Below are 11,200 nucleotides of genomic sequence, written 5' to 3'. Positions count from 1 at the left end.
TCCCCCCAGCGGCGGCCGCGGTATTGCATCCTAAGATCCGACAGTGTAAAACAATTACACCTGTCGGATCTAAAGGCTATCTATGCGTAACTGATTCTATGAATCAGTCGCATAGATACTCGCATAGATCACTCTGCTGTGAATCTGGCCCATTGTTCCTAACTAGTCAACTTCTTTTTTTTTAAACATAACAACATTTTATCTTGTACTGTTAGGATGCCTGAGTTATTCTGAACTTTTACCTAATCAAAGTGATGGCTAGCTTCCACTTTACAAGATTTTTTTTCTCCCAATGCATGTTACAACAAAGTACATGTTTGTACTTTCACATTTGTGGTGATAGCTTTAATTCATCAAGAGAATTGCAGTATGATTTATTTAAAAGCAACATCATGTTCCGATTATTTCAGCTTTAAGTTTGGCCACAAAAGCCAAGAAAAGCATAAAATGCCATACAGCAAACATATTTTGAAGGATGTTAAAGTGGGCTCTTGTGTCTGCCATTTCAACATTGTGCTTTTTCTTGTTCATCGGACCATGCTCTCTATTGTAACATACAGATCTGTATTTTCCATTTAAAGACAGAAATGCTGCAGTCTTTTTCTCCTGCTCTGTCATTTGGCCTTTTCTTTTAGCTGGATGAGCAGCATATGAAAAATAAACCAGTAAGCCACATTAAGAAAAATAGTTTGTACAGAGTAGCCTCTTAGGACATATCTATCTGGTTAATGCTTCTCCTTGTGCATAGCAAAAAAAAAAAAAAATGTTTCATCTCATGTTGATATTTAATGCAATAGCAAAATCATTTTACCTTAATAAGGCCAGTGACATACAACTGTATTTGTCTCTCTAATTATTTATTTATAGGTGACATGGAAATGTTTCCCTGTAGACATACTTGACTACACCTAACACAACCGAGTCTTGCTTTCTAAGACTTTTGTTATTGTAACATGATTAAATAATCCCATTAATTATGCATCTCTCAATAAAATTGGATACAGCCAAGGAAATAAATGCACATTAATAATACATTAGTTATTAATCCGTGTACTTGTCATGAATGGGATGTAAATGACTGCCTTGTGTTCTGGAAAACTTACTATCATGTTATGTTAATTTCCAAATGCATTCAGCTCCAGGGATATTTTTTATAGTTTTGTGGGGGTTGTAAAGTTTACATTTTATAAAGTTGTGTTGTTTATTTTTGACTCCTACACGTGTTCAGGCATTAACTTATTAAGGCCAACCTGTCAGGGGAGAGGAGAAAAGTTTGATTAAGTTGTAGCTAAATTAGCTTCTGTTTGAAATCAGTACACTTTGAAAATTACATTCAAAGTCAATGCTTAGCTGTAAAAGAAAATGATAAGCATAATAATAATGACCAACCTTATATCTGCAAGCTTATTTTTATCATTTGGATTGACAGCACGGCTTCTTCAAAATACAGGAAGATGTTGAGCTTTGGTGGTCCATTGGACAAAGTTTTAATTTATATCAAGTATGTGAAACTTTACATAACATTACTGCATAGAATTTATGGCTAATATTTTAGAATATGGAGTTTGGAAGAAATGGTCACAAAAGAAAATGCAAGAGTAGCACAACAGTAAATTAAAGTGTATGTTCAGCCAGACTCAGAAAACAATAGAAAAGAAAAACGTTTTTTATTTATTGTTTTATTTAAAAATTTTAACATAATAAAATAACATGTGGAGAAAATTAAGAAAACAAATACAAATTATTACATTCAGGATACACGTAAATATACAAAATACATTTTGTATATTTACGTGTATCCTGGATGTAATAATTTTTATTTGTTTTCTTTATTTTTGATGTACATATACCGTATTTATCGGCGTATACCGCGCACCTTTTTCCCCCGAAAATAGGGGGGAAATCCCGGGTGCGCGCTATACGCCGATAGCATACCTCGGAGGAGAAGGAGGGGGACGAGCGCCCGCGGGAAATCACCAAACTGTCATCTCTTCTCGGCTCTCGCGTCTCACACGCACAGTCCCGCCTCCGCCACCAGCATTGGACCAGTGTTCTGTCTGTCACTGAAGATGGTCCAATGCCGATGGCGGAGGCGGGACTGTGCGTGTGTGACGTAGAGCCGAGTGGAGATGACGGCTCTGTGATTTCCCGCGGTGATTTCCGGCGGGCGCTCGTCCTCCTCCTTCGCCTCCGAGGTACTGTATGCTGCATAGTTTTAAATAGCATAGATTTAAATAGGAGGGAGACCGCACACGCACAGGTGCACTGAAGCATTGAGCTAGCAGAGTGGATTTAAGTAACAGCCTGATGCACAAATTCAGTCAGACCCAGCTGGAAGTGGTGAACTGTGGGAGACATCTCACTTGGTGTTAGTGGTTTTTGCCTCTTTCATTTTCATTTTGCAAGTGTGGTTTTAACATTTAATAAAGGGATTATTCCTTTTTATAAGGAGAGCACTATCTTTTGTTCTTTGTATCCTTTTATATGGCTGGATATATCATTTTGGAACTGACCAGTTGAGAGGCAAGAGCCTGTAATCTGCTTTGTAGCTGATCCCAAAAGGTTCACAAAAAATTAGTTTTTCCTGAAAATTCCCTCTTAAAATTGGGGTGCGCGTTATACGCTGGTGCGCGTTATACGCCGACAAATACGGTACCTCAAACTGATGTTGTTTTTTGTATATGTTTTATTAGAATGAGATATCTATGCTCCTGAGGAAGCGCTAATCTCAAAGCGTGCAATATGTTGAGCAAGTCCTCCTGTTCCTCTGGATAAACCACCTGGTCACTTGTGATATAACCCACTTTATGATTTTGCTTTCTATTTTGAAGCTCTTTATGTTAGAATCATACAATGAATGTGAACCTTGTGTGTGGAACCAGTTATTAATTTAATTTCATTTGTGGATTTTATATCTATAACTGTTTTTATGATATTCCTATCAATAATAAAAATCTTTTCTAGTTTTTCATACTACTTGTACCGTGTGCCTTTAAAGCCCAACTCACTAGTTCTTAGTCCAATTCTACATTATCGGGGCGGTGGCACACTTATTATTGGTGCATCCGTAGTATCGCCCTACGATTGATGTACATTAAACTAGGCCTTTATTCTCTGCATATGAGAACAAAGAGGTTTAATTCATCTTTACTTGATGGTCCACTGAAGTAGACTTGTTGTCAAATAAACTCCTACCCAATGTTTACCCAAAGGTAAACAGACAGAAAACCATAGATATGGGGAAAATGTATGATACCTAGAGCAAAACAAAATATGGGAAAGGGAACGGGAATGGGAAAAGGGAAAAAATGGGGTGTGGGGAGATGAGAGGAACCCATTGCCTCCACGTCTGGCCTCTAGTCCTTGAACTACAATGAGAAACCCATCAGTATCACTCATTTACAGAAATCAGTGTCTCATACTCACAGGAGCATGTAGACATGTTCCAGTAGAACCATGTATGCCTGAACTTTGATTCTCTACTTTTAGTGTATCTGTGTGGGTTTTCCATTTGGTGTATTTCTGTGATCTTTGGGAACCACAGTGTAAGTGAAAGGGAAGTCTCATTTTTCCAGAGGGTGTAAATGTACTCCTTAGCTGAATTAAAAATTGATGAACATTGTCTTTTTATATCTGTGTCTGGGTAGGTGTGAAAAAAGAAACAGGTATTTTGTTGGGTCGTCCTAAGATCAAAGTTTGTCAGCTGTTTATAATGGTTCTAACCTTCGACCAAAAGTATTGGAGTTTATTACACATTCAAAATATGTGGAGAAGCATTCCCTCTGCTTTTCCACACCCCCAGCAGCTGTTGGAGGTCTGAGGATACATTCTGTATGAAACTTACATGACATTATACACCTGGTAAGGACCATATCACCATAAATTTGTTTGATATATAAGAATATTGTGCAAAATGTATAATGTCCTCTCTTTGGGTGGAGGTCAACGATGTATCCAGACTTTCCTTAACCAAAAATAGGGGAGAGAAATCCACTAATGACTGAATGCAGCTGAGACCTTATGAGAAGATGGTCCAGAGTCTGCTCAGAGGAGCTCAAAGGGCAGTTCCACACTGGAGACTCCAGTAGTCCAAGAAAGGATTAAACATCTGATAGAGCGAGCAAGCAGATTTTGGGCCCATGTCACCAAAGAAGTCACTAATCCTAAATACACTAGACATCAGGCAACTCCCCATATGTATGCAACTCTTTAAGAAAATCTGGAAGGGCTGTGTATTGAGAGGTAATAAAAAACAAAAGTTTGATGGGGCGCATGCGCGGCAGCTCCCAAGATGGCTGCCGGCTGTTAGAGCTCCGCTCCACCACGGCCCTGTGATAGCCACCGGAGCTCTCAGGGCGCCCCCCCAGCACTCTATCCGGGATCTTCGGGTAGGAGAAGTATCCGGGAACCAGCCCAAGACAATTGCGCCGGCCCGGCGGGACTAGTCACGGCGGATGGCGGCATCTCCCGGCCCCCTCAGCTATGCCAAAATGGCGGCGGCGCGGCCAGACATACCTCCGGAGGGAGACACAGGAGGATCCATAGCTGACCAGGACCTTGATCTTCCGCGTTCCCCAGGTACGGACTACCCCCCACTGCCCCAGGCAGCATCCCCAGCATCCACAGAGTCCTTGCTGGGAAGGATGAGCTATGGCCCCCCCTCTACCCCCAGGCTGGATCCACACACGGGTCTACTGCTGGAGGTCAGTGATGCTGCTGACTCTGCTCCCATCCCCACTGACTTTCCATCTATGATGGAGGCTTTTGCACAAATGCTCGCTAAAGGCTTAGCCCAAAATGCTGCCCAGATTACCTCATCCATCCACGCTGATCTGCAGCAAATAGGGATGAGGATGGACATGATTGAAAAAAAGGCTGATCAGTCTGTGGCTCGGATCAATCAGAACACAGCACGGCTGCAGGAGGTTCAGGATCAATTAGAAACAGCTTTTGCAAAAATCGATGACCTCGAGAACAGATCGAGACGCTATAACTTTAGGGTCAGGGGGCTCCCCGAGTCGGTGAAAGAGGTGCAGGGTGCTGTGAAATCCCTTATAAAAAACCTTATTCCAGATATCGCTGATCATCGTCTGGAGCTGGACAGAGCCCATAGGGCGCTACAGCCCCCCCGTTCAGATGGTCTCCCCAGAGACATCATAGTAAAGCCTCACTTTTATTCGGTCAAGGAGGAGGTGATGAGGAAGGCGAGATACGCGGATAACCTGACGCTGCATGGACACAAGATACAGATATTTGCCGACCTTTCCCCATACACAGTACAGAAGAGAAGATCGCTTAAACCGCTGCTGCAGCTTCTACTGGAAAAGGAAATCACCTATAGATGGTCCTTCCCTCTTCGTCTGAACTTTTCCTTCAAGAACAAAAGCTATGGCTTCTCCTCCTTGGCTGAGGGGGAGCACCTCCTGACTCATCTGGGGATCCTCTCACAGGATCCCGTGGCCATGCAGACAGGCAGGGGCACCGCCGCTTCTACCAAGAGACCCTCACCAGCGAGCCCGTTGCAGCACACCTGGCTGAAACAAGGCCACAAGCGCTCCAAGGAAAACTTCCCGCCATGAGGGCCTTCTCACCTTTCTTTGGATCGGAGAGCTGATCGGCGAAGTTCTCGCATCGACTACGTCATGACTTGCCTTTTCCCCCTCCCACCCACCCCTTTTTTTTTTTTTTTTTTTTTTGTTTCCTTTAGGAACCCTGCGGGCGCGGAAGCCCTGTCTACAACGACTTTCTTACAGTGCTATTTAACCGCATTCCTCTTGCAGGTTGCCTTGTTGGACCTTCACTGCTGAACTGGGGGGGGGGTGGGCGGTATTCGCCCTTTCATTGACGGGGAAGATTACTCGGGCACCGGTTAGCCTGTGGTGGTCGTTCCCCTCTTGAACTCTGCGGATGCCCTGTGGGGTGTCTCTGGTCCCTTAAATGCCTGTGTGTTATTTTTTGTTTTCCTTTTTTTGTTTTTTTTGGGCAGTATATGCTTATCTACCTTACGATAGCCGTTTGGTCGTTGAACTGGCGCTTCTGATAGGATCCTCTGGGTGACGGGGGGCGGCGGCGCCTCCTCTGGCCCAGGGGATGGTTTCTAAGATACACCCGGGCTCTGCCCTATTTGGGTAGTTAGGGGCCCCCAGGGGTCAGGGCGGAGTTCGGGGAAATGACCGGGTAACTATTGTTTTAGTTTATTACTATGCATTCGTAGTTGGGGCGCCCTGATATGTTGATCAGATTGGGCTCAGATCGGAGCCTTTAGTTTCGTTAGTTTTTGGGTGGTTGGGCTGTGGTGGACCCAGTGCACCTCACTTAAGGACCGGGAGTGCTTATTGTGCTCCATTAGTCCTTTTACGGTTTTCCCGGTTCCAGGGAATTCCGGGCCTCTCAGGTTGAAGGGTGGGGGATGGACAGTCCATCCCAACCCCTGGGTGGGTGGGGGTCAGGGGACCCCCGGGTTTATTGTTCTGATACTGATACTGTAGTTGTTCAGTCCATTTTCTTGTTCTACAAGTATGTAACCTGCCTTTCTTCTTTCCTCCCTTTTTTTCTTCTTCTTCCTGAAATGGCACATCTGAGCTCCCACGGTTGTCATGGCTGTCACCGGCTTCACGTCCCAGAGCCCGGGCCTCCGCCTTCTCTTCATCTCAGGATCTCCGGTGAGCGCTGCTCTCTAGATCAAGGTAGGCTCAAAGGTTTTGCTGTAGTGCCTCCCGCTCTGATACATGCCTAATTCACATCCTTCTATACCCTCCCTCAAGATTATCTCACATAATACGCAGGGCCTTAACTCTCCCGTAAAACGTAGGAAACTTTTCCAGCAATACACCTCCATGCATGCAGACGTCCTCCTGTTACAGGAGACTCACTTCCCGGCCACGTTTAAACCCACCTTCCTTCACCAGCGCTACCCTCAATTTTTCTTAGCATCGGCGGACAATAAAACAAAGGGGGTGGCAATCTGCTTTGCCAAACATATCAATCTCTCTCAACCGGAGGTAGTCACTGATCCGCTAGGGCGCTACATTATGGTATCCGGTCACATTGACGGAGAACTGTATTCCTTTGTATCATATTACACCCCCAATACAAATCAGAAATCATTTTTTGACTCCCTACTTCACAAACTGCTGCCTCATCTCAAAGGGACGGTTTTTATTGGCGGCGATTCCAACACCGCCTTTGACTTCTCACTTGATAAATCAAGGGTTGGGAAACCAATGCCCAGGCGTCCCACTAAACAAAGTGTTAAAATCGCTAAACTACTGAACTCGGCGGGGCTGATTGACATTTGGAGGGAGGTGAACCCCCGTGCAAAGGACTACACCCATTTTTCTGCCCCGCACAACTCATTTGCCAGGATGGACCACATTTTCACACGCGCTTCCACAATACCTCTGATTAGGACCTCCAAGATAATTGACACCCCCCTCTCAGATCACTCGATGGTCACTTTGACAGCAAGGCGATCCTCTGGAGGGAGAGGTCCCCCGCGTTGGCGTTTGCAGGAGTCCCTTCTGAGTGACCCAATCCAGTGTTCACTTCTGGAAGAGGCTATTAAGGATTATTTTCTTGTTAATGCGACCAGCGAAGTCTCAGCTGCCACTGTCTGGGCTGCGCACAAATCGGTTATTAGGGGTAGACTCATTCAGATGAGATCAAAACTTAAAGCAGAACACAGAGCGGACATACTGAAACTTACGGAGGACTTTCGTACTCTTGCTAAGGCGCACAAACGACGCCCCACGGCAGAGTCTCTGGAGAAATTAGACAGGGCACGAGCCCTACTTAACTTGAAACTGACAACAGACGCTGAAAGGCACCTTAGATGGACGGGGGCAAAATTTTATTCACAGAAGGACAGGATTGGATCTAGGTTGGCGATAAAGCTGAGTCCCAAACAACGCACTTTGTCCTTCCCTAAAATTCGGGCGACCTCAGGGGACCTGACGCAAAACCCAACCAAGATCATGGATGCGTTTTTGCAGTTCTATTCGGATTTATACAAGCCTTCCCAATCTCCCCGGGGCCCTCTGACGAACAAATTTTTAGATGACCTCCCGCTGCCCACTCTGTCTATAGAGCATAGAACTCTCCTTGAGAACCCGTTCACCTCAGAGGAAATTTTAGACACTATTAAATCCCTTAAGTTAGGCTCTTCGCCTGGGCCGGATGGATTCTCCACCGGATACTACAAGAAATTTGGACCCTGTCTGGCACCGCATCTGGCTCGGTGGTTCAACTCTCTCAGGGAGGGAGGTCACCTGGATAGGGACCTGAACTCAGCATTTATCTCAGTGATTCCCAAACCTGACAAGGACGTTAGCGAGGTGGGTAACTACCGCCCGATCTCACTGATTAATAATGACGTTAAAATTATGACCAAAATTTTGGCCAATAGGGTTTCGGGCTTTATAGCTGCATACATCCATAAAGACCAGGTGGGCTTCATCCCTGGGAGGCAGGGCCCAGACCAGATTCGACGGGCCATTGATGTCATTTCGCTGCTCAAGTCACGGTGGGATGGGGGTCCCCAACAAAAAGGCTTTTTGCTATCCATAGACCTGCACAAGGCCTTCGACTCCATAGATTGGGCCTACCTGTCGGATATCTTGGGGAGGTGGGGCTTCGGCCCATATTTCTTAAATCTTATACGGGCGCTGTACTCAAACCCCACTGCGCAGGTACGCTTATTGGGCCAGTACTCGGATTCTTTCACCATAGGAAGGGGTACCAGACAGGGCTGCCCGCTCTCTCCCCTCCTTTTTGCTATGGCCATAGAAACATTGGCCATAGCGATTAGATCTAACCCTGACATTAAGGGTGTGAAGTGCGGGCTAGGGGAACACAAGTGCGCGCTATACGCGGATGACCTTCTCCTCTTTATTACCTCTCCTCTGACCTCCACTCCTGTAATTCTTAAGACGCTGCGGGCTTTTAGTGAGGTTTCGGGACTGAGAGTTAATATGAATAAATCAACAGCGTTAAACATTACAGTCCCCCCGGACCTTCTCAATCAGCTCTCTAATAATTTCGAGTTCTGCTGGGCCCCCGGTGCTATCTCATACCTAGGCATTAAACTGACGTCAAACGTTGATGGTCTTTTTAAAGCCAACTATCCCCCTATGATACTGAAATGTAGAGGCGACTTGGACGCGTGGTCGAGGTGTGGTCTGTCCTGGTTAGGTAGGGTCCACGCAGTGAAAATGACCCTTCTCCCTCGTCTGTTGTACTTGTTCCGCTCCCTCCCTGTGCCAGTTGCAAAACGCTTCCTCAGTACACTGCAATCACAAATAGTTTGCTTTGTGTGGGGTAATAAGGGGTATAGGTGCCCCTCGGGAATTCTTTTCCGCCTGAAATCGCAGGGCGGTCTGGGTCTCCCAAACCTCTGGGGTTATTATCAGGCAGCTCAACTTACACAAATCTCAACGGCCTTTTTTAGGGGGCCAAAGCCAGACTGGCTTTCTATGGAAAGAATGGCTACCCCTTTGCATACCATTGATTACCTTTTGTGTTGTGACCCCGGGGTCAGGCCTGCAATATTGTCCCCCACTCTCTCACACTCGGTAGCCTTAAGCACAAAGCTCTTTGGATACCCTGCTCTGACATCCTCCCTTAGACCCCTGGCTCATTTATTTCATAATGCGGATTTCCCCCCGGGTTTGAACATTGAGGCCTTTAGGTGGTGGACTGATAAGGGGCTATACCGCATTGGACACTTTCTCTCTTCGGCGGGCCCGATTTCCCTGTCCCATTGTAGGAAGAAACTGGAGATGCCCGACTCGGAGCTCTTCAGATTTGCCCAAATTTCCCATTTTATACGCTCTATTTGGACCGACAACAAGGTTCCCCTCACGGTAACGCCTTATGAACATTGGTGCTCTTCTTCAGAAGATCAGAGGGGAGGCATTTCCTTGATCTACACAGCTCTCGCTTCTAAGGTGGACAAGCCAACTTATGCCCGGGCCTGGGAGGAGGACGTGGACGGGTCATGGGATACCGAGGTCTGGTTCCAAGCGGCACAGAGGTCGTATAAAGGTATCCTTAACATTTCTCTCATAGAGGCTAGCTTAAAAGTTTTGGTAAGATGGTACTATGTTCCTTCCAGGTTGGCAAGGATATTTCCAGGGTCCTCGCCAGTGTGCTTTAGGGGGTGTGAACTGGAGGGCTCCATGCTCCACATTTGGTGGTCGTGCCCCCGTATTAGAGCCTTTTGGCAAAAGGTGTTCCGCACCATTAGCGCCTTAACCGGAGTGGGGGTGGCTCCCCATCCTAGCGTGGCCCTTCTGAATCAGTATATCCCTAACCTACCCAAAAGCTCCCAGACCTTGTCGCTTTTCATTCTCCTGGGCGCCAAAATGTCCATTGCCAAAGCCTGGAAGAAGCCTAGGGTCCCCTTCCAGGGGTTCAGGAGGAAAGTTTCCTGGATTATGATGCAAGAACAAATTGTTGCTAAACTCCATGACAAAACTGAGAAATTCATGGCGATTTGGGAACCATGGGCTGACTTCTGTAATATTTCCCTGAGGCCGGGTGTGCGACTTGGACACTTAACCGCTGGTGCTACCCCCTGAGGGAGGTAGCTTGTTTCTCTCCTACACTTTTCTCTCTTTCTTTCTGTCGCCTCCCTTGGCCCCTCTACTGCAGGTTATGTTACCAAGTATGACCTCCCCCTGTCATACCATACATGGCTGCGTTTAAGCCATTTGAGTGATTACCTTCTTCTCTCGTCTCTACAGTTATAATTAGGCTTGGAGCCTGGTGTGGGAGGGTGGCGATTGCACCCCCTGAGAGGCAGTTTGACCCCATAGGGGCCTCTCGGGAGGGTGGGGTCGCCGTGCCCTGCCCGCTGGGAAGTTCCCCCGACATGTCTTTAGGGGGGCTAATTGCCCCAGGGCTGGTCAAACAGCCCTGCCTGAGGATGGAGAGGGTTGATTTTCTTGCCCCTCTTTTTTGGATACTCCATAGAGTTATTGGGGGTAGGATTTAGAGGTTCTTGCTTCAGGACTTGGATTGTAATGTTATTGTCACTAATGTTGTCTCACTGTTGATGACACTCTCTTTTGAATGCTTGTTATCATTTTTAAAAAAATCTCTCAATAAAAACTATTGAAATTAAAAAACAAAAGTTTGTTCTTCTAAGCGAACACTTTTAGAGTAGTCTGCCTCGTCGGAAAGTCCTTAATAACCAGATTTT

Source organism: Rana temporaria, chromosome 2 (genome assembly GCF_905171775.1).
Source record: "Rana temporaria chromosome 2, aRanTem1.1, whole genome shotgun sequence".
In the NCBI taxonomy this organism is placed as follows: domain Eukaryota; kingdom Metazoa; phylum Chordata; class Amphibia; order Anura; family Ranidae; genus Rana; species Rana temporaria.
This window is presented reverse-complemented; position numbering follows the sequence as displayed.